Genomic DNA, 25,306 nt, shown 5'->3' on the forward strand with positions numbered 1-25,306 from the left:
GCAGGCATACCAACACAGCAGTACGTCACGCCGGTAGGTCAACGGTAACTCGGCAGCTTCAGCATAAAGACTCTCGACAGGACTAGTGTAGAAGGCTCCGGTCGCAAGACGTATCCCCCGATGGTGGATGGAGTTGAGCCGGCGTAAGAGGGACGGCCGAGCGGACGAGTAGACGAAGCTCCCATAATCCAGCTTCGATCGGACTATGGACCGATACAAGCGAAGCAGGACAGTGCGATCCGCTCCCCAAGATGAACCGCTAAGAACTCTGAGGACATTAAGGGAACGTGTACAACGGGCTGCCAAATAAGAGACATGTGGAGACCAACACAGTTTCCTGTCCAACGTGAGCCCTAGAAAGTTGTGTCCACGAATGGGAGAACAACGGGACCGAGATGTAAGGATGGCGGAAGGAACGCTTTATATCGCCAAAAGTTGATACAAACCGTCTTTTCTTCAGAGAACCGGAAGCCATTTGCCACGCTCCATGAGTAGAGGCTGTCTAGACAACGCTGAAGGCAGCGCTCCAGGAGGCATGTTCTCTGGGCACTGCAGTAGATCGCGAAGTCATCGACAAAGAGAGAGCCTGAGACATTAGGTGGAATGCAATCCATAATTGGATTGATCGCGATGGCAAAAAGGGCTACGCTCAAGACGGAGCCCTGAGGCACTCCGTTCTCCTGGAGGAAGACGTCGGACAATACGGAGCCCACACGTACCCTAAACTTTCGATCCGTTAAAAAGGAATCAATAAAAAGGGGCAGGCGACCGCGTAGGCCCCACCTGTGCATAGTGCGGAGGATACCTCCTCTCCAACAGGTGTCATAAGCCTTCTCCAAGTCGAAGAACACGGCTACCGTTTGGCGCCTTCGCAAAAAGTTGTTCATGATGAATGTCGACAAGGTCACGAGGTGGTCAACAGCGGAGCGGCGGCGACGAAAGCCGCATTGGACATTAGTAAGTAGCCGTCGAGATTCAAGAATCCAGACTAACCGAGCATTAACCATGTGCTCCATCACCTTACAGACACAGCTTGTAAGAGAAATGGGGCGGTAACTAGAAGGAAGGTGTCTATCCTTCCCGGGTTTGGGTATAGGAACAACAACGGCGTCACGCCAACGCATGGGGACTTGACCTTCGGTCCAGACGCGATTGTAGGTACGGAGAAGGAAGCTTTTGCTCGCCGGAGAAAGGTGTGCCAGCATCTGAACGTGAATGTCATCCGGCCCCGGAGCAGAGGACCGGGACAGTGCAAGCGCACGTTCGAGTTCCCGCATAGTAAAGGGGGCATTATAGGTTTCCAGATTCAGCGAGTGGAAGGAAGGTCGCCGAGCCTCTTCTGCCTCTTTCCTGGGAAGGAAGGCAGGATGGTAATGGGCGGAGCTTGAAACCTCCTCGAAAAAGCGGCCAAAGGCGTTGGAGACAGCCACCGGATCAACAAGGACCGCATTACCTGAGGTCAGGCCAGGTACCGAGGAGTGGGCCTTAATGCCCGACAGCCGGCGCAGGCTACCCCAAACGACGGAAGAGGGAGTAAAACTGTTAAAGGAGCCGGTGAAAGAGGCCCAACAAGCTTTTTTGCTGTCTTTGATGACTCTACGGCATTGCGCTGGGAGTCGTTTGTATTCAATACAATTCGCCAACGTAGGATGGCGGCGAAAGGTGCGTAAAGCACGTCGTCGAGCACGGATAGCGTCCCTACAAGCCTCGTTCCACCAGGGGACGGAAACGCGACGTGAAGAAGTAGTACGAGGAATGGAACGTTCGGCAGCATGGATGATAACAGCCGTGAGGTATTCGACCTGACTGTCACAACTGGGAAAATCGTGATCCGGAAAGGTCGCCAGGGATGAGTAAAGGCCCCAGTCAGCTTTCAGTATGTTCCAGCTCGAAGGACGTGGGGATGGGGTGTGGTGCAGGAGACGAACGACACAGGGGAAGTGGTCGCTCGAATAGGTGTCAGAAAGGACATACCACTCGAACCGACGGGCAAGAGTGGTAGAACATATCGAGAGGTCCAAGTGGGAGTAGGTATGAGTGGAGTCCGAGAGGAAAGTCGGGGCGCCGGTATTGAGGCAGACAAGATTGAGATGGTTGAAGACATCTGCCAAGAGTGAGCCTCTTGGACAGGATGCAGGAGAGCCCCAAAGGGGATGATGGGCATTGAAGTCGCCAAACAATAAAAACGGCGGGGGAAGCTGAACGATCAGGTGCATCATGTCAGCCCGACTAATGGCAGACGACGGTGGAGTGTAGATGGTACAAACTGAAAAAGTAAAAGCAGAAAGAGTAATGCGGACAGCTATTGCTTGGAGTGGGGTGGTCAATGGGATGGGATGGTAATAGACGTCGTCCCGAATGAGCAACATGACCCCACCATGAGCTGGGACACCGTCCACAGGGGTGAGGTCATACCGCTCCGAGGTATAGTGGGTAAAGGCAATAAGGTCAGTCGGGCGCAACTTGGTTTCCTGGAGTCCAAGGACGAGCGGACAGTGCAGGCGGAGGAGCAGTTGTAATTCCTCCCGATGAGATCGAATACCTCTTATGTTCCAATGAAACAACGCCATCGCTAGTCAAAAAGTTGGGGGAACGAGACGGAGGAAGAGCTGGTCACCTCGACGGCCGCGGAGGGCCAGGTTGCGAGGGAACAACGCTACAACCGACGGGAGGCGGATCCGGTTCCATCGACTGGTCGCCAGCTGCGGCCACTGTCCCTGGTTGTGTAGGAGGGGCAGCATCATTTGCCGACGAAAGGCCAGCTGAGCGCCTGGCAGCAGAGCGTCCCGGCGAAACTGAGGACGGCCGGGAGCGGCGACTCACGGATGGAGCGTCAGTCGAAACGCGCCGGGGTGGAGAGGGGGATAGAGACTTCTTCTTGGAGGCCTTCTTGGAAGGCCGAGGAGGCACAGGGATGGTGGGCTGGACCCGAAGAAGGTCCTCACGCGCGGGATCCGTTTTGGAACGCCGGACCTCGGAAGCCGGGGTCCGGAACGTTTCCCCGATGGACGCCTGAGAAGAGGATCGCTTCTCAGGTGGCGTGTGGGGAGAAGGAGGAGGAAGGGTGGCCCCTGGGGCAGAGGGGGTGGGGGCCACGGGGGAGGAGGATTTGGAAGGGAGGGATTTGGGAGGCGGAGGCAGAGCCCCCTGATGGGCGGAGGAGGCGGAGGGGGCGGAGGGGGGACAGGAGAGGGGTGAGGATACCGCGGAAGGAGTGGACACAACCGAGGCAAACGAAGTGGTCAATGGCACGGGATGGAGGCGGTCGTACTTCTTCCTGGCCTCAGAATAAGACAGCCGATCCAAAGTTTTGATTTCTTGTATCTTCTTCTCCTTCTGATATGTGGGGCAGTCTGAGGATCTAGGCGAGTGGACGCCAGGACAATTAACGCACCGAGGTGGTGGGGTGCATGTATGTTCCTCACGAAGAGGACGTCCACAATCGCCACAGAGGGGCTCAGCCTCACACCGTGACGACATGTGCCCAAAGCGCAAACACCTAAAACAGCACATAGGAGGCGGAACGTAGGGTCGCACGTCACACCAGTAGCACATTACCTTTACCTTCTCCGGGAGAACGTCCCCCTCGAAGGCGAGGATAAAGGCCCCAGTGTCGATGCGACGGTCTTTGGGGCCGCGCTGGACTCGCCGGACGAAATGCACGCCTCGGCGCTCCAGGTTGGCCCTGAGCTCCTCATCAGATTGTAGCAGGAGGTCACGATGAAAAATAACCCCCTGCGTCCTATTGAGTGCCAGATGTGGGACAATGGAGACTGGGATGACCCCTAGGCGGTCGCACGCCTGGAGCGCCGCCGACTGTGTGGCGGACGTGGTCTTTATAAGAACGGACCCTGAACGCATCTTGCTGAGAGCCTCGATTTCCCCGAAGATGTCCTCAATGTGCTGAACAAAGAACATGGGCTTGGAGGTGGCGAATGTCCCCCCATCGGTTCGAGAACAGACCAAATAGCGGGGGAAGTACTTCGCTCCAAGCCGGCAGGCCTGTCCCTCCTCCCATGGAGTGGCCAAGGGGGAAGGGGCAGGAGAACCAGAACTAGAACTAGAAACGGTACCTTTTCTTTTGAAAGACTCGGCCACAGAGCGACCCGATACGTGGTGACGTTTCATCTGCGAAACGTCCGCCCCGATACCACCCACTCCGACCAGGGGCTCTCCCCACGGGCGCCACCCAGCCGCAGCAAGGGCCACCTGGCAGGATGACCATTGCCGGGAGTCCTGATGCCCCAAGGAGACGGGCATCTACTCCTTGGCCGACGTGGGGAGGGTGCAGCTCGGGTATCGGCAGTACGATCCCTGTGTTGTCAGGGGGCTACAACCTAGAGGGTACATGACGACCCCACCACAACGGGCTGGCTACCGTGCTGGATTTCTGGTGCCATGGAAAGTCCATCATGATCGCTGGTGCAGATGGAGACGCACTATGGGCGTAACTGGGACAACCCAAAAGGCGTTTAGGCCCAATTTGAGTAATAGTGGGTATGGTTACAACGCCGGTGCAATGCTGAGTGCCAAGGTCTGAGTGCACTAAGGACCAGTGGTACACCACGTAAGGTGTCCTTCCCCAAAAGGCTCGTACTTCTGTAGAAATTTAGAAAAATGGAGGTCAAACCCCAAGGGGGACCATCACATGGAAGGCCGAAACGGTTGAAACTCCTTTTAGTCGCCTCGTACGACAGGCAGGAATACCTCGGGCCTATTCTTACCCCGGACCCGCAGGGGGGGCATCACTACAGTGGTAACACTGCGTGTGGGGATCAGAGCAAACCCTACTGATATTACTACCACATATTGGGCAGCAATGTACTGGTTAAAGTTGAGTAGACTAGACTAGACCAAGCTGAACTAATCAACTGTGCATCCACTAACAAGTACCAACTTAAACTCTGAAAAATGGAGACCTGGGAAGGTGATTAAAATGCAGGAAATAAGGGGCAACAAGTATGTATATTTCTCCCCACATCTCTCACAAGGTTAAGAATCAAACATGTCGATCTGAGCTCTGGCACGCTGCACTTCTAAACTGGAAGCTGACATTACCACAAGCACTTTAACTGCATGAGTAACCAGAGACAATGTTTCACATTTAAAAAATTAGGAATGCCTTAACACACAGACCTATTCTGCAGGAATTAAAGAAATTTCAGATAGCACTGACAGGTACACAATGTAACCACTGAACATTAAATATATGAAGCCATGACCTCAATCAATAGAACCAGCTAACCAAATTAGGAGACTAAATTTCTAATACAACTTATCAAGAATCCCTACACACTGTGCCATAATGGGGGGGGGGGGGGGGGAGGGAGGGGAACATTAATGGGCAGCAAAATGAGAACGTATAGGGTGGAAGAAGAAAACAAATTAAGTGTCTTTCAACTCCAGACACCAAGAACAGATGTATTATATAGCCACTGGTCAACCACAACATTATGACCACCTACCTAATAGCCGGCATGGACAACAGCAGTGACTAAATTGCATGGAAGAAATATGGGGCCTTGGTAGGTCACTGGAGGGAGTTGGCACTGCATCTGCACACTTAAGGCCGTGTCCTATGTGAGTGACAGAAGCGAACGACTTCTGGATACGTGACACTCCAGCGACAAGCAGCAACATCAGGCAACAGCTCGGGTTTCCTGCGTGCGAGCGACCATGTCGCACTACAAGATCGCTGCTTAGAGCCAACCAGCTGTCTCTATAAAACAGCGCCCTTAAACTGTAGAATACTGTAGCTGGAGAGTAAGGCTACAAAATTAGATTTACCTAAGAAAATCAAACGAAAAGGAACGCTGTGCATGAAATTTACAAAGGGAGGAATCTCCATGGAGAATTTCATAAATATCAACTACCAAGATCACCATACAAATCTTCAAAGACACGTGAATGAACAGAGGAGCATTCGACTATCTCACCAGTACATTAAATACGCCCGCATCTCGTGGTCGTGCGGTAGCGTTCTCGCTTCCCACGCCCGGGTTCCCGGGTTCGATTCCCGGCGGGGTCAGGGATTTTCTCTGCCTCGTGATGGCTGGGTGTTGTGTGCTGTCCTTAGGTTAGTTAGGTTTAAGTAGTTCTAAGTTCTAGGGGACTTATGACCACAGCAGTTGAGTCCCATAGTGCTCAGAGCCATTTGAACCATTAAATACGAATGTTTTTTACGTGATCAAGAACTTAACAGCCAATAAATGCAGAAGAATGACTGATTACATTACTGACTACCCTAAGTACGTAGATTGATAATTGTTAAGGACAGATGTGTAAAGGTAGCATTACAGAACACGAGTACGATTCGTTGAGGTCCTAGGTTCGATTTCAGCTGCATCTTATATTTTAACTGACTCCGTTACAATTCTGTATAGTACACTTTATATATATTGTTTACACTGCATCGCTAAGTATATTTTTAAGGTCTTGCCAAAGAACTATCTTTAAGTGTATACACACCTATCCCAGTATATCACAAACATTAAATTCCTAAAAAATTACAATGAAGCATGAAATTTTACAGATATCTGCTGTTACAAATGTAATTCATCAGCAGTCAGAGTTAAGGCCAAACATTACCATTAATCTTAATAGTGTGTAAAGGTAAAACATACAAAATTTTTTAAAAGGAAAGTCAAAGACTTTGCGTAATGATTTGTCTAAAATTAAGATATAAAAAATATTAGGGCAACGTTTGGAGCACCTCATTTTCTGTTCATGATTTTGAGCACCATTCAAAAGCACGTAGAACATTTCTCTGATCTACTTATTTCTTTTACACAAATCATTTCATAAATTATTTGGATGATTTCTTTCATTTTTGATTTTCAAGTTTTATTCAGAAGGGATGATCTTACTGGCTCCTCGTTTGCCTTTGTAGCGTACTTGATTCTATGGAATCTTTTTGACATTTAAATACCACACCAATATATCTTTTTATGTGCAAAATAGCTAGGCCTTGAACAGACGAAATTTTTGACACTTCATTTACATAGCTTGGCAGCAGCTTTGTGAAATATTTCAATATTTCCTCAACTCATTAATTAAGTTTCTTATAATTACCCAGATTACTTTCAAGCAGTTACATATTTTCATGCAAAACTAGACCTCACACTGATCACTTTGATACCCCGTTTACTGTTTCTCTCCCTTTGTTTGGGTACGAAAATTCGAAAAAACCTCATGGCGTAATTTAGAGGGAGTCTTGTTTTCGCTCTGCTCACACGTTTACAAAAGCGAATCGAGTGTCAATCATACGATAAAATAGTCCTTTCTGCGTGGTGTCATTTCCAAATAGCGTCTTTTTGATATCTTGAACTGTTTATGGGATACAACAATTTTTACGGCCACTTGATTCCCAAAGCGCAGGAAAGGTTCCGACCAGTCCGTGAGCGACCCATCCGCAGATGTATCTCAAGAATGAAAAGAAATATTCCAGTTTCAACTTTAAATACAGTTTAGATGTATTGTTACATTTCATACACAATAATGTATGGCCTTAAATGAACTATATGGAAAGTCTATGCAATGTGATTTTACCTCTGCAAATTGTTCAAAATTTCGTGCACCCATGTACTCAATTTCGTGCAGCACAGTAACTATGACGAATAACGAAAATAAGTTGAGACCATTAGCAAGCGAAAATATCACGCTGTAAGATGCGGATGAACCAATTTTTTTCACTAAATAGTTTTCTTATAATCTGCTAAGTATTTCAATGGCTGCCGTCTCATCCGCTCCACTGCTTTGCCGAGAAGACACGTGGCTGTATCTCTGTCGCACATGCTGCAGGGACAAGATTCAAATATGCTTGAATTCAAACATAGCCAGTTGCAGCGGGAGACAGACAGCGACACAGATATCGCTCATGTGGGACACTTCCGTAACTACCCCTGCGGCTGTGATTTGTCGCCTGAAGCTGTTGCGCGCTGTCAGTCGCTTCTGTCGCTCACGTAAGACGCAGCCTAAAGGCCTGGCCAGACGGAATGCGGCCTGGCCGTCCGGCCTGTGGCCTTGAACCGCAGCCGGCAGGCCGCACTGTTTAATCGCTCGTTACTGTACGGCGGCGGTCACACAGGGTGCGGCTCTGACGCACCGGCCGCCGCCGGGTTGTCACAGACTACAGATTCGCCGCAAGCCGCAGCGGCTGCCTGCCCCTGTTGGCGCACTCAACTGCTCTGCTGTCACACTGGAAGCGGCGGCGTGAGGCGGTTTTTGTCTTACAGCTCATAGTGCATGCATTAATGGACACAGAAAGACTTACAGAGTGAGAGAATACAACTTATTGTATGACACCCGGGATCCTGATTTGGAGATAGAATGCTTTTGCCCTCGATATACTCTTGATAGACAGCTAAATTCTCAGAAACAGTATTGTCACTGTGACGTCCATAGTTTCCAATATCAACTTCTGTAAACTCTTAGTATGGATCAACGATCGCCAGGAGAAGCAGCGAAAAGAATTCTTTGTAACAGAAGAACTGGGATACTCTATCCTTCTGGCATTTTAACCTGATATGCTTTCCGTCTATGCTTCCAAGGCAGTTCGGAAACCCCCAAAGTTCTAGAAACCCTTCTTCAGATTTTTTCCATTTCTCTGTTGTAGGAGTAGGTAAATACTTGGGCTCTAGAACAGTCCATATTGCCTGGCACACTTGTTCCACAATTTCTGAAACTGTTGAACGTCCTAACCGGAAAGAAAAAGCTATGTTCTGGTGACTCGCTTGTAGTCAAGTATCTGGAAAAGATTAAAATAAATTATGCCGATAGAACGAATATATAAGTTAACGACCAAAGATAAGTTTGTTTAAATTCAATGACAATGTTATGAATACAATGAAACAAAACAATCTATTAAGTAGAAAGTTCTCTCTAGCAGTACATACGGAACTAGATGTTACTATCGTTTGCTGTATTGGTAAACACTGCATATAAATTTATCACTCCACTCGTAACCTTTCATATGATACAGCAAAACTGAAATGGAATAATTTATATGACTTCTGTTTGAAGCACAAAGAGGCCACAAACGGCAAAACTTATCTCAAACAAATGGCTAGTCTGTGCCTTGTATCAATTGGCTTTCTCCAGTTCTTTGTGCACCTCTCGGTGCTATCGTTTTATCAGGCGATGCAGTTCCTCGACATACGAAAATATTTGAAGAACCTATCTTCGTCAGACTCTAGATCAATACACAGACGTTGGTATTCTCCTAAGCTTTCTCTCTTGCTATTAATGTTGTGCACCCAACATCTCTTCTTGGTGCCATTTCGTATCCGTATCGCTAGTGCGAGCTACGCGTTTCTGCACTAAAAAAAAAAAGACTCTCACAAAGGTAACGTGTCCCGCGTGAAGCTTCCAAATCGTCTAACGCAAGACAATCGCGCTACGCATGCAAGCTTAATAGTGGGGTTCGGCCCCTTCCACAGTGTTAACAGCTGACGCATCAAGAGTCGCTGCGGCCGGCCGGCCGTTGCCTGTGTGGCGTCCCTGGCCGCCGACGGGTCCGGCCCACCGCTGCGCCGTCCGTCTCAGCGGCAGGCCGGATTCTGTCTGGCCAGGCCTTAGGTCACCTAATGTTCACCAATTCCAGAGAGGGGTAGATGAGCTCAGACGCCACATTCCATCATATCCCAGATGTGTGCGATCAGGTTCCATATCAACTGGAACTCGCCAATGTGTTCGTCCAACCACTCCTCCATCACACTCCTGGCCTTGTGACATGGCACATCATGTTATTGAAAACTGCCACTACTGTCAATAAATGTGAGTGAAAGGGCTGTGCGTGGTCTGCAACCAGTGTACGATACTCATTTGCTATCGTGGTGCCTTGAGCAAGCTCCACTGGACCCACAAGATGCCCCTGTGAATGTTCCCCACATCATGACGGCGGCGCTGCCAGCTTGTCTGTCCACAGAACAGATGGGAGGAGCTTTTCCCCTGGAATATCATTCATGCCCTACCATCAGATTGATGAAGCTATTGGGACTCATCAGACTGTACAATTGTACAATGCTCTGCCACTGCACCAACGTCCAGTGTCGATGGTCACGTGCCCATTTCAGTTTTAGTTGCTGATGTCACAGTGTTAACATTGCCACATGCAGTCACCACCTGTGGAGGCCCATCATTAGAGGTGTTCGGTGCACTGTGTTCAGACAATTGCACTCTTCCAAGCATTGAAGACTGATGTCAGTGTCACCACAGTTCGCCACTTGTCCCGCTTTAGCAATCTGTGCAGCCCGTGACATCTGACAATGGGTATACTATTCTTTGTGTGTACTGTTTCACTTTGTGTATGCCATAAGCATTTAACTGTGTCTTCAATTTCAGGTGCTGCACACGGAGCAACTGCTGCTCAGCATCTAACAAGTGACTAAGTTGCTCCACAGCCAGTCACTCCTCCCAAGCAGTCAGTTTAATGGTAATGACGAGGATTGGTCTGAATATCACACGCAAGTCGAAGCCCAATTTGACACATACAATGTTAAGCTATGATGCCCATTGCTTTCTCTCCATCATCTGTCGGAGCTGACATATACTGTGTTTCAAACAGTGCCCCAATTCAGTGTTCAAAATTGTGACCCGATTTTTGTCATGATGACCTTGTTTGGAAGTTAGATGAACATTCTGTTGCTCAGATACCTATCACTGCAGTGAGGTTCAGATTTATTCGTCTCAAGAAGTTGCCCCAACAGTGTTTTAAACAGTGGATAGCTGAACTTACAGGGTTAAACAAGATATTTCAGGTTTACATGCTTTGGGCTAAGCCACAGTGTTATTTTGTTACATATTGCAATCACATAAAATGTGTCAGACACATGCATTTGCACAGCTGTTCTAAAATTGCTTGAACACAACCTGAAAACAGTTTTGTCTATTGTGGAATCTCTAAGTACGGGGGACGCAACTGAAGTTGATTTTGATTCTCCATCTATTTCTCTTGTTAAATGATGCACAGGAAACTCAGTCTAAAGTTCATCCTAATGTTTAAGTGACTAAAACAGTGATCAGATGAACAGTGAAAGTGAAGGTAAAAACTTTCAGTGGCATTGTACGTGAGATGCACTGCAGAATACAGTGAGAAAGTCTTGTCTTCAGTGCTTTTCAAATTACAGGTAACATCGTCCTTGGTGTGACACAAAATGCTTCCACATGGTATGCAAAGAGCTAGCCTGACAGTCTGTTTACAAGGCAACCTGGGCAAGCACCAGTCCGGTGCACGGATTCAGCGAAGCTTACAGGAGGTGCATTTTGTGTCAATGTCACCAATAGAAAAGAAATTTTAGTTCGCATCTGGTGCATCAATAAACATACACAACAGGAACAGTAGCCCACATCTACAGATGCCTACTTCCGTAGTATCTGCAGATGACGCCAGTACTGTTCACGTGTGTGCACACAACATGCCAGCAACTTTTCATGACCTTGCAATGTATGTTTCATGCACTCAGTTCTAGGGACAGTGCAAAGATTTTTGGGTTAGACTTGTTCGATTTTTCAGTGCCTCTCACTGAAGTCTGTGACTTATGTGATAAGAACAGCAGACTGTGTGACCCATATTTGCAGAGGACGAAAGATTTTGAGGTGCACAGAACTATTAAAGACAATGCAAAGCCACGTTTTTTAATGTTTGGCCTGTCACACATGCAATCTGAGCAAGTTCTACACAAAGGTTGACTAAACTGCCCGTAACATTTGAGGAAACATCCTGGCAACTAAGGAAACCAGATGTGCCAGTTATAGACAAACCACACATTCATACTAGCAGACAACAGTGGGCACAGGAAAGGCATGACATAATGCATTACACAGATACGTACAGAACATAGTTATGAACTTTAAATTGGAAAAGACATTCTCCTTTGGTGCTGAAATGCTGCTGTAATATCATGCACTCTTGTCCATCTTTTTCTAAAGGATACTCATACCGAAGATTTGAGTTGTTAAGAATTGTAGCAAAACGGAAGGTTGCTTACCAAAATGAATGGAATGGCTCAATGGAGATGTTTCAGTGGTAGATGCAAACAGTAAATATCCTTCTGTTGTCCCATGATATCCCCCAACACTGCTGGTATGGCATCGGCCTTTCATTAAATTCTTTGTCTTTAAGGTCGTCCTGAGCTGCTTGGCTTAGACAACCCATCTGTTAACACTTTTGTGCCGCCAAGGGCATACATGTGAGACTGCTGCTTCTTTCTGCGTTCAGAGTAACAGTGAAAGGGAATAGTTTATTCAAATGTTGAAAAGTCACATATAGAAACTCCATTCCTCCAACACATGGGAGCAAGTCTTAAGATATTTATGTCCACCTCCCACAGTTGTCATCACTGTATTTTGTTGCACCATTTGTGGCCACCACAAAAATATTTTCTGGCAGGTCGGACAAATTTCAGTCACAGGAAGTCTTCCTCACAGGTTTTCGCAATAAACAACGTAGGGAGCACGGTGTCATCACTAAAGCTCGTGGTTCTACTGGGCTGCATCAGCTTCACCAGAACCAGCTGGTGCACCCTTATGTTAGTGACCGTGCTGCAGAATTTATGTCCACAGGTCGTCAAACCCACTGCAGGGGTCTGCAATGGCAGCCGTCTCTGGCTCTCCACCTGTTGCAGTCGGTACTGCCCAGAGTGGTGCCAACCGAGTCTGCAGCCTGAGCTGACATCCGTGGAGGCGCCGCCCACAGACAGCCGTCACGCTGCCCCAGGTGTTTCACTTGCCATCGACCCAACCAACAGCATCTGTGTTACTGGATACGCGACTGCCACGTGGTCAGTTTTCCAGTCTGTGCTCCTAGTCATTCTCAAGGTGGCTATCGTGGTGTGGACAACAAGCAGCCATTGGCTGCTGTTCCACTTCCTCTCTTCTCATCCGTGTTTGCATTCAGGCCACCACCCCCCCCCCCCCCACCATCACCATGTGACATCACTAGATGATGGTATGGACGTTTTGTGGTGGTGGAATGTGGTGGTGTCAAAGAATGAGGTCCCATAAACAGTCAGTACCTCGGAATGAAACCACAAGTAAGCAATGTCACTGCCAGTTGCAGCAACGATTGAGAGATGTTTTCACAGACACACCATCAACAGTTTCTGTATGCCACCACCACTGATAACTAACGTCAGACCAGAGTCTTGTTTAAGCTCAACTTGGCAATAATCGCTTAAAATGGCAGTATCGTCTCTGCTCAGCCAGGAGTGCAAAAGTTCATTAGACAGCTCCATGTATAAAGTTTACAGTCAATCATACATTCAGAGGAGATACTTAGCTTGCCCTGTATCAAGTGATAAATTAGTGTTTAGCGACAGTAACAAACACGACATTCATGTTAACATGGATTGTTTCAAAGTTAACTATTACATCTTCGAGTTATAATAAAGAAATACTGTGTAATAGTTTGGGTGTGTTGTAGAATCCACTCGACCTTCAGCAGTAAATCTAAGAAATCCCCATAGTGCTAACAAAGTTTTTTTCGCCAAGCACAACAGTTAGGTAAAACACAGACACAGACAGTTGATCAACGGCGATCATCTCGTGCTTACCTGGACTCTGGTGGTATCTCTAGGAGCAGCCTGCTGACCTCTATGAAATCTTCTGGCTGGGTGCACAGTGCGTCAGCCCAGCCCTGCGTGGCCATCACCTGGTATGTGTGGCCCTTTATGTAGGAGGGTGGGGGTCTGCCTAAGGCCGGGGCAGCAGTCGCACACCGCAACAACAGCTGTGGCCGCTGCGTTGTCCACAGCCAGTCCAGCGGCCAGCTGCTGCTCACACTGACCCTTCAGGCTAAGCACGCCATATTTGTCGGCAGCAACTAGTAATTGCGCAGCCATGCTCGCCAGCTGGGGGGCACGGAGGGTATACATGTATGTCAGTAACTCACTCAGCACCGGTCCGTCCACATCTGTTATGTCGACCAGGCCACTGCCTGACTCCACTGTGTTGTGGCGAAACGTTGCAGCAAACACGGGGCTCCCGGTAACGAGGATGGCTCTGTGTGCCACCAGCCGCATCTCTCCTACCGCCAAAGTCACCATGGCGCCTTCCCCAGCGTCTAGTAGGCCACCCAGGTATACAGGTGTGCTCTCCTGAACTCCCTTGCCAGCTGCCATGGTTGTCGATTCTGAAACACAGCATTACTGAACAGCACTGTCAACAAGTGTAGACCTGTATCTATCGACAGTTTGTTAAAACTGCAATATTATATCTTTGTTGTGTAATATTGTTGCAACAGGTGAAAAGCTACAAGTCTTCGATATCACAATTTTCAATTTTGTTGGAGCATCCTAATTTTCCACAAGATGTCCTTAGAAATAGAGGAGACCCAATTTCTTCAATTTGCAGCTAAGTATACAAATCTTGCAGTCTTTCAAAATGAAGGAGCTTAGTGTTTTAACATACCATCAGCATCTAGGTCATCTGAGTTTGGGTACAAACTCGGATTAGCTAAGGATGGGGAAGGAAATTGGCCATGCTCTACTTTGAGTTCATTCTAATGTCATTTACATTCAATCGAGCCACAAATTTCTTTAACAAATGGTTCAAATGGCTCTGAGCACTAAGGGACTTAATATCACAGGTCATCAGTCCCCTAGAATTTAGAACTAATTAAACCTAACTAATATAAGGACATCACACACATCCATGCCCGAGGCAGGATTCGAACCTGCAACTGTTGCGGTCGCGCGGTTCCAGACCAGAGCGCCTAGAACCGTATGGCCACTGCGGCCGGCTTTCTTTAATAGCACATGTGCGAAAATGTCTGACCCCACTTGAGTTTGTAAAATGTAAAATATTTATTGAAATACTACAATTTTTGTAGTACCTATAATACTTTGTTGGAAATGGGTTTGTGTTATGAAAGAAAGATATTCATGAACTGTAATTTTAAAGAACAGTTTCTACAATTTTTATCCAATACTCTAAAACGTAGTACTTGTACAGTACAAGCAGAAATTTTTCCAGGGAGGGGGGCATAATTTATCACTTTTGAGATGTTATCATGCCTCCAGAACTCTCCACGAAATGATCGATGTCGACTCAGTATTTGTATTTATTATGGGTAAATTACTTTGATACTTACAAGACAGGCATGACTCAATTATCTTCTTCGAAGTAAACCTTTGTGGTGTTAATAGGATTCTGGACACGACACTTTTCTGAAGTTGACGTTCTAACATTTTATCATTCTACGACAGCATTCAACATGTGTTCAAGAAAATGACCAATAAGTTAGGAAATAAAACTGCAATATATTTAGAAAACATTTTTATCAAGTACCAGTAACAATAGTGAAAACGAAAAATTTGAAGTATGAAACGATTAGAAATGAGAATAGTATTTGTTATAAGGAAAATGAATCAGTCAAAGAGCCTTTGAGTAATCTTTCAGGAAAGTGATAAAGCAGAAAACAAATTTTAAGGCATAGCGGAAGGCACACGGCATTCTGTTGCAACATTGCTCCGGAAAGCGCTACGTTTAGCTACTGCTGATTCGTTATTAAACCTGTGACACAGACTTCGGTTCCACGACAGTGGTTAAATGCCTCATACGCAACTCCACAGCAATATTTCAAAGAAGGCAGTAAAGGAAGTCGACACGGCAGACGAGAGGCTATTTTCAGTCTTTTTATAAATCCAAGGTAAAATGGCATGTTTATTGTTGTGGAAGGCAGACCGACTTACAGCCGAACGAAGCCCGCACTCCATAAGCGAATGTCTGGTGCCACATTTTCTAAGGAGAATATGACGACTTCTACAACGTTATTTCAGTGCCACAGGCCGGCGCACGAAAAATCTGCCCCGAGTACTGGACTGCCCATTGTCGCCCACCAATTGTCATCTATTGTTTCGCAGTTGGGGCTCGCATTGGCCTATTTGGTATTTCTTTATTGCCTAATTATTACATGTTTATCCATTTATTGTATCTGCTTAGTTGGCGAGCAGTCTGTAACTGGGGCCACTTTTCCGTGAGCGACCCTATACTATTTCACTGCGATAAGCCATGTAACGCTTCAATTGGCTACCACGAGAGATTCTGCAGGATCACGGAAATTACTTCAGCAAGTGTGTGAGTGCTGCAATGAATAAAAACTCTGCACTCCAGAGGGGAGGCAAGTGCCCTCTTGGCGGCTTCCATCTTTCAGTCACCTACACTACTGGTTTTCAATTTTTCTTAAGAACCGTATACTATGCACAAATGAACAGTGAACGAATAAAGATGAATGGCTCCCAAAAAAGAACGACCACCAGTGAATAGTTCCGAAGGATGAACGGGTCTGTCCATCTCCACACAGAGCCCAGCAGCCGTGTACCGCGGCAGGGTGGCTCATTGATGCGTTTCGTGGCAAATTTTACTTTTAAGATTGCCGCATTACTGAGAACCGACAAAGAAATTCAACATCTCTTAATATTTTCATCGTGCAAAGAACTGGGGGGGGGGGGGGAGGGGGGGCAGCTAGGTAAGAAACACGGTATTTGCTCAGAGTGTTGGGGCCTTACGACGACTGTCGTTTTAGAACGCATTTTAAATTGACGAATTTATGTTTCGTTGCCATTTTATTGAAGCGTTAACCACAAAAACACAATGTCAACGAATATCACTTATTCCGCATTTCACTACAGGATGAATGTCTGGTACCTTTTTTTTCTTCTTCTTCTTGCTCTTCGAGTAATGCTAATACAAAAACAAAGCTCGTAAGTTGAAATCTGCAAGTGAGCTTCTGTGGATTTTGTTCTCTCTGAAGAGTAAAAAAGCAGCAAGCAGAGCTAAGTGTAAACTGCGGCATATTTGTAGCTGCAGACTTGTGAAGTCGTGAAAATTTACGTCGGAGGGCACAGAAGTCTGGGAGACTAATGTTGCTATGAAATTAATCACGCACACGTCACACTGCAGGTGTGTTGAGTTCTGGCTGTAGCCCAGTTTCCACACTGTCTACGTAACCCGAAAATCGGTGAAACTGCGCAACCCTTTGCAAGCTGGAAGGCGGTACGGAAACTCAACGTAACCGCAGATTCATTCGTTTAGCGTTCCCCCTGAAAACAAATGTACTCTCGTAGCGAAAATGCTGGGAAAATTGAGACGTTTATTTCTCTGCTCCTATATGATGAATACTTTCTTCAGTCTTTTGCAAGGAATCTATTGTAATGTTGTTAACTGAATTTATCGTTCTGTTCAGTTTTGAAATACACTAATTTAACTCTAAGCGTATCAAGACACCATCGTATCCAATACACATATACACTAGGCAGGCATCCTGCACCGACACAATGACTATGTGTGTTACCGCTTTGAAGTTTCTAACCCGACCATCGTTCTATTTTTCATTCCTTTTAAAAACAGCTACTTTCCGTTTCAAGGAGACACTACACACTGAAGCTTCATTTTCTTCAAAAAGAATTTAATGGCTATTTCACATATTTGGAGTGTTTACTCTCAGATCCCAAACGATCTGGATGTATTCGAATTACAAGTACAGCTAAGAATTGTTTGAAACACCCACTGCGAAGATGCGGAAATAATTTTTTATTTCTATCACCATCGAACAAAACCAACTTTACTTCGAACTTTAAACAAACTTGGGGACGGGCTTCCGGCCTGTCCAGAACACACTGTGTCCCTCGCGCCGCCCACTGCCTGCAGCGCCCCCCTCCACCACCCACCACCTCCCACCCCCCACTCACGCGCGGCTACTCGTGCTACGGACTCGCCGGGGCAGCGACACAGCGCGGCAGTTTTCAGGGAGAAAGAATGCGATCCCTGTGCCGAAGTCACGACTGCAGGCGACGAAGCGCGCTGCTCAACTTGTCGAGAGGTATTGCAATAGAAGTACAGATATGCCTACGTTACGCCTTCTAGTACTTGTGCCTAATGCACGAATAACAGATGCTTTTTCCGGATTTTTTTCCCCGGATTTCCGGGTTAAAAATACACTTTCTCCCAGGTGAAGAGACGCTTTTTCCGTGATAAGTGACACTATATTTTCCCTTATCAATCCTTTGAATGGTGATGGTTTTATACACGGGCGTATAATTTCCTGGCACTTTAGACAACGAAACTCGGGGAAAAAAGACGTTTTGGAAATATATTTGGGGTTGAGTTGGGTTGTTTGGGGGAAGAGACCAAACAGCGAGGTCATCGGATTATGGAAGTCGGCTGTGTCCTTCCAAAGGAACCATCCAGGCGCTTGCCTGGAGGGATTCAGAGAAATCACGGAAAACCTACATGAGGACGGCCGGGCGCGGGATTGAACCGTCGTCCTCCCGAATGCGAGTCCAAATATATTTGATGTGCAGCAACATGTGCGCTGCGTATTTTCGTATTACGAAAGTATACATTGGAATTCCACCAAACAGCGCATGTTACTTTCCGAATCATTGAAATGGAGATTGCGAAGCGCGCTTTTGTAAGCCAGTCATAGCTCGTGTCACGTGACCTCGCCAGTCGATGACGGCGGATATTCAGAGCATAGACAGGACACGAGATGTAGACAGCCAACAGCAACATCACTGTTCAGTAGCACGAACACGCAAACAGGGAAAGTTAACAGTTTAAATTAATATACATAGTGTTGCTACAAGAAAAGAAAAGCTTACACATATAATGTTCGTCTCTAACGTTAATAAGCTGCAACAGATAACGTTGTTTCGCATATAACGTTCATCTTTTTTGCGCGTGTTACACTTTAAGATATATCATACACTTAATAATGACATAAATGTCTGATCTTCAGGGTTTGAAATTTTTCTAAATGGCTCGTTATCAAGGAGTTGATTTTTTAAACGAGAGTCAAGCGCTCTGCGATATAAGAAATTCATGGTACATTCTCGCACATAGTTCAACTTACGTAAAAGGATACTTACTTTGAAAGTAACGCTTTTCAAACCACCAGTCGCAGTATTTTCCCGCGACCTGTTAGAAATAGGTTTGTTTCAGCAGTTGCCAGAGAATATAGATAACAGGCGACACAGAGCTTGCGCAGCTATCATGACGTAACAAGCCCGTATGTATGTACGAGTAAAACATTGAAAGCTCGTACATTATGTCATAAAAGAATAATCACAGGATACTCCAAGAGAATCGGAATTTCGTGAACCATACTAAAATGTGCACATTTAAAGTGCATACTTAAAGTGCACATTCGTGTGTCCAGATTCCCAATGAAGTAGACCACGACCTTATTAAGCTTTTCAGTGTGGTTTTCGGGATGTAAATTTTCTTGCAGCACCAGTACTGGATTATATCATGTTTGGTTCTTTATTATGGCATAATGTCATATGTACTAGAAGATGGAAACGTGCACTAGAAATGCAGCGAACAGTTGAAACTAGCCCGTACTGTGGAATTAAACATTTCGTTTCAGATACATTGACCACCTCTGCGGAAAAGGTTAATAAAAGCCAAATTTCTTTAGCAAACAGATAAAAGTAACTTCATTGTCCTGCAAGGCGATTAATGCTTGACTGTCATTAGGGTAGAAATAAAAGCTTTCCATAATTATGTGAATGTATTTTAATTCACTTGATGGCTTCCAGCCACATATCCGTTTTGTTTTCATTTGACGTGAGAGTAAACGAAAGGGAAACAGCAAAATCACTAAATGTAAACACGGGTCACGTGCAGACTATCCACTATAACTCAGACTGCTCTGCGCACCAGCCGCGGATCTACGGATATTTGCGAAACGGGTCAATACTAAAAAAATCGAATTTTCAAAAATATGTTCATCTTGTAGCGCACATCTTTCTGAAAAGTCTGGAACATAAATCATAAGTGTTCGAGGAAATGTAGTACATATTTGATCTTAAATGTGCCAAATTGCAGTTTTTTGTGTGGTTTTAGGGCGCACAACTACAATGGTCATTAGCGCCCAGACTACGTTAGGAATGCGCCGCGAGGCACAAGTTTAAAACAGCAACTAAGGCGCCGGCGCAGCCGTCAGCAGATGGCGATGGCTGAACCGGCAGTGTCCAATTCGTAACCGGGCCAAAACGACCTCCTCCCGCCGAGAAGGGCGTGAGGAGGACGTCCAAGCTGCGGGAAGAGGTTTCAAGGCCCGAAGCCTGTTGTCCGTAAGTGCAGCCCAATCGGCATGCCACAGCGATAAAATGCGCCGACAAATGACCCTGCTACAATCTGACGAAGGGACACAACAAGAAGCTGTCCGAGGCTGGAGGACCGCAGCGTTGGCTGCGGCATCTGCAGCTTCGTTCCCAGGGATACCGACATGGCCAGGAACCCACATAAAGCTAACCGGAGAACCGACGTCCACCAGCTGCCGAAGAGAGCGTTGGATCCGGTGCACGAAAGGGTGAACCGGATACGGATCACTGAGGCTCTGGATGGCGCTCAGGGAATCAGAGCAGATGACATAAGCAGAATGTCGGTGGCGGCAGATATAAAGAACAGCCTGGTAGAGGGCAAAGATCTCAGCTGTGAAGACCGAACAATGGCCATGGAGCCGGTATTTGAAACGTTGTGCCCCGACAATAAAAGAACACCCGACCCCGTCATTGGTCTTAGAGCCATCTATATAAATGAAGGTCATATTAATGAACTTCGAACGAAGTTCGACAAAACGGGAGTGGTAGACCGAACCGGGGGTAACCTCCTTTGGGAGCGAGCTGAGGTCAAGGTGAACGCGAACCTGAGCCTGGAGCCAAGGTGGCGTTTGGCTCTCGCCCACTCTAAAGGTTGCAGGGAGTGAAAAATCAAGGTGTTGAAGGAGGCGACGAAAGCGAACTCCATGGGGCAGCAGGGCAGAGACATACAACCCGTATTGACGGTCGAGAGAGTCTTCAAAAAAGGAACGATAAGACAGGTGGTCGGGCATTGACAGTAGGCGACAGGCATACCGACAAAGCAGTATATCGCGCCGGTAGGTGAGTGGCAATTCACCGGCTTCAGCATAAAGACACTCGACGGGACTAGTATAAAACGCTCCGATCGCAAGACGTAAACCCCGATGTTGTATGGAGTTGAGGCGGCGTAAGATGGACGGCCGTGCAGAGGAGTATACGAAGCTCCCATAATCCAGCTTGGAGCGGACGATCGACCGATATAGGCGAAGTAGGACGGTTCGATCCGCTCCCCACGACATACCACTGAGAACACGGAGGACATTTAGAGAACGGGTACAACGGGAAGCCAAATACGACATGTGGAGACCAGCTAAGTTTCCTGTCAAATGTAAGACCTAAAAATTTTGTTGTCTCCACGAATGGGAGAGCAACGGGACCGAGTCGTAAGGACGGTGGGAGAAACGCTTTGTAGCGCCAGAAGTTAATACAGACCGTCTTCTCGGCAGAAAAACGGAAGCCATTGGCGACACTCCAGGAGTAAAGACGGTCAAGACAATGCTGAAGACAGCGCTCCAGGAAACGTCTACGCTGTGCGCTGCGCGCTGCAATAGATGGCTAAATCGTCCACGAAAAGGGAGCCTGAGACATCAGCTGGGAGGCAATCCATTATTGGATTGATCGCTATGGCAAAGAGAGCGACGCTCAAAACTGAGCCCTGTGGCACCCTATTCTCCTGGCGAAAGGTGTCTGACAGGGCAGAACCCACACGTACCCTGAACTGTCGATCCATTAAAAAGGAACGAATGAACAGAGGGAGGCGACCGCGAAGGCCCCATGTATGCATGGTGCGGAGAATGCCCGCCCTCCAACAGGTGTCGTAAGCCTTCTCCAAATCAAAGAACGCAGCCGCGGTCGGACGCTTCCGCAAGAAGTTATTCATAATGAAGGTCGACAAGGTAACCAGATGGTCAACAGCAGAGCGGCGCCTACGAAATCCACATTGTACATTGGTAAGTAGGCGTCGAGATTCGAGCAGCCAAACCAAACGAGAGTTAACCATACGCTCCATCACCTTACAGACACAGCTGGTAAGCGAGATGGGTCGGTAACTGGAAGGCAAGTGCTTGTCCTTTCCTGGCTTAGGAATCGGTACAACAATAGACTCGCGCCAGCATGCGGGAACATGTCCCTTAATCCAGATGCGATTATAGGTACGAAGAAGGAAACCTTTACCCGCAGGAGAAAGGTTCTTCAGCATCTGAATATGTATAGAATCAGGCCCTGGAGCGTAGGACCGTGACCGGGCAAGTGCATTTTTGAGTTCCCGCATGGTGAATGGGGCATTATAACTCATGATTTGAGGAGCGGAAGTTAGGTGGCCTAGCCTCCTCTGCCTGTTTTCGGGGGAGGAAGGCAGGGTGGTAATGAGCGGAGCTCGAAACCTCTGCGAAAAAGTGGCCGAAGGCATTGGAGACAGCCTCAGGGGCCACAAGGACGTCATTCGCGACCGTCAAGCCAGAAACTGGTGAGTGGACCTTAGTGCCAGATAGCCGGCGCAGGCTACCCCAAACGACAGAAGGAGGAGTAGTAAAACTGTTGAAGGTGCTTGTGAAAGCAGCCCAGCTGGCTTTCTTGCTTTCTTTAATAATACGACGACACTGTGCACGTAATCGTTTATAATTAATACAATTCGCCACTGTAGGGTGGCGTTTAAAGGTGCGTAAGGCACGTCGACGAGCACGTAAAGCGTCTCTACATGCTGGGTCCACCAGGGGACCGGTACGCGACGTGGAGAAGAAGTAGTGTGAGGGATGGAATATTCAGCAGCAGTGAGAATGACTTCCGTGAGGTGTGTGACCTGACTATCGCAGTTTGTGAAGGTTTGATCCTGAAAGGTCGCCCTGGAAGAGAAGAGCCCCCAGTCTGCTTTGGAGATGTTCCAACTAGTTGAGCACGGAGAGGGGGTATGACGCAGGAGATGGATAACACACGGGAAGTGGTCGCTCGAATATGTATCAGAAAGTGCATACCACTCAAACCGGCGTGCAAGTTGGGTAGTACATATAGAGAGGTCTAAATGGGAATAGGTGTGAGATGTGTCCGAAAGAAAAGTAGGGGCGCCAGTGTTGAGGCAGACAAGATTGAGCTGGTTGAAAAGGACTGCTAACAGGGAGCCCCTCGGGCAGGATGCTGGAGAGCCCCAAATGGGATGGTGGGCATTGAAATCTCCAGTTAACAAAAATGGTGCAGGTAGCTGAGCAATAATTTGCATCATGTCTGCCCTGGTAACGGCAGACGACGATGGAGTGTAAACGGTACAAATGGAAAATGTAAAAGTGGGGAGAGTAATTCGGACGGCAACTGCCTGCAGGCCGGTCTGCAATGTGATGGGATCGTAGTAAATATCATCCCGGACCAGCAACATAACCCCTCCATGAGCCGGAATACCTGCCACAGGGGGTAGGTCAAAACGCACAGAGGTGTAGTGTGCCAAGGCAATTTGATCGCATGGGCGTAGCTTCGTTTCCTGGAGGACTATGACGAGCGGACGGTGCAAGCGGAGCAGCAACTTCAAGTCCTCTCGGTTGGAGCGAATGCTGCGAATATTCCAGTGAATAAGTGCCACCGTGAGAAAAAGAAGATGCAAGAAGGGGTCACCTCGAAGGCCGCTGAGGGCCTGGCTGCGAGCGAGCACTGCCGCCACTATCAGTAGGCGGACAGTCATCGTCCATTAGTTCTATAGGCTCATCGGCCACCTTGTTAAGACGGCCGGGAGGGGGAGCTCCCTCCGCTGGTGAACGGCCAGATGTTCGGCTGCCAGCAGTGCGGCCAGGCGAAACGGATGACGGCCTGGGGCGGCAGCCGCTGGGTGGCGCAGGAGAAGAAATGCGCCGTGGCGGAGAAGGAGAACTGTGCTTCCTAAGAGCCTTCTTGGAAGGTCGTTTAGTGGAAGTGCAGGTCGATGGCTGGGAGTTCGAGGTACGTAGGAAGTCTGCATGGGACGGTTCCTTCTTGAAGGCCACTGCATCTGACTTCTGGGTCTTCGTCTTGGCAAAAGCTGATGAAGGTGCTTGTGTCTGAGGGGCGACGGGAGGAAGAGGAGACGTCGACCGGGCGATCTTAGCACTGGCCGAACGGACGACCGTGGTGCTGAAGGTCAGATCGCATGTCTGCGTCGCCACCTCCCTGGTAGTCCGAGGAGAGGCGAGGACAGTACTGTATTTCCCCGCTGGGAGCAGCGTGGGCTTCCTACTAGCAAATAGCTTCCGAGCAGCCGAGATGGACACTTTCTCTTTGACCCGAATTTCTTGGATACAGCGTTCTTCCTTGTAGATGGGACAGTCGCGGGAGGACGCTGCATGGTCACCCTGACAGTTCACACAACGAGGAGACGGAGGTGGACAGTCACCCTCATGGGTATCCCTGCCACAAGTGACATTTAGCCGCATTGGAACAAGACTGGCGAGTGTGATTAAAACGCTGACACTGGTAGCAGCGCGTAGGTGTCGGGACATAGGAGCGAACAGAAATAACCTCGTAGCCCGCTTTGATGTGCAGCGGCAGCTGAACACTATCAAAGGTCAAGAAAAGTGTCCGGGTCGGTACAAGGTCATTGTTGACCTTTTTCATGACCCTATGGACAGCCGTCACGCCCTCCTCAGCGAGGAAAGACAATCTCCTCGTCAGTCAATCCGCCGAGTGATCTAGTATAGATCACACCACGAGACGAATTCAGAGTGCGGTGAGCCTCCACCTGGACAGGGAACGTGTACAGGAGTGTGGCCCGAAGCAGTTTTTGTGCCTGAAAGGCGCTCTCAGTTTCTAGTAACAAGGTACCGTTACGCAACCTGGTACAAGACAGATCCGGCTATGGCATCTACACCCTTCTGGATAACGAAAGGGTTGACAGAGGAAAAATCCTTTCCGTCCCCAGATCGAGAAACTACGAGGAACTGTGGAGCAGGCGGTAGTACTTTTGTCACTGGTGGCTGGTCAAGTTTCCGTTTTTGGGCAGAAGTCGAGAGAGAAGGCGGAGAGAAATCCATTGCGGAGGAATCCCCCATGATTGCTAGCGTCTCCGATGGCGCGCTCCTTCCTTGTGGGGACCCTCTCAGAGGGCACTCCCGCCTTAGGTGAATGTTTACACCTCAGGTCACACCTCCCGACAAACGGACGGAGCGACCAATCGGCATGGTCGGAAGGTGTCAGCTCAGGCAATCACCCCTCCCTGGGCCTGGCCTTTACCAGGGGGTACGCGCGTGCCTTACTTGTCTACCCAGGGCGGGGAATTACGCGCTACCCCCGTCACCGGCTACGCGTGCGAACGCGTGGGTCGGCCGTCAGACACACACAGGGAGGAAGGAAAAAGAAGGGAGAGAGGGAGAGAAAGAATAGACTGTCTCAAACGCCGAGGCGGAGACCAGAGAAGGCAAGGAGAAGGAGAAGGCAAGGGAAAGAGTAAGTAAGACAGTGAGATGGAGAAGAACAAAGAAAGGAACCTA

Source organism: Schistocerca cancellata, unplaced genomic scaffold, assembly GCF_023864275.1.
Source record: "Schistocerca cancellata isolate TAMUIC-IGC-003103 unplaced genomic scaffold, iqSchCanc2.1 HiC_scaffold_1143, whole genome shotgun sequence".
NCBI classification, from domain to species: domain Eukaryota; kingdom Metazoa; phylum Arthropoda; class Insecta; order Orthoptera; family Acrididae; genus Schistocerca; species Schistocerca cancellata.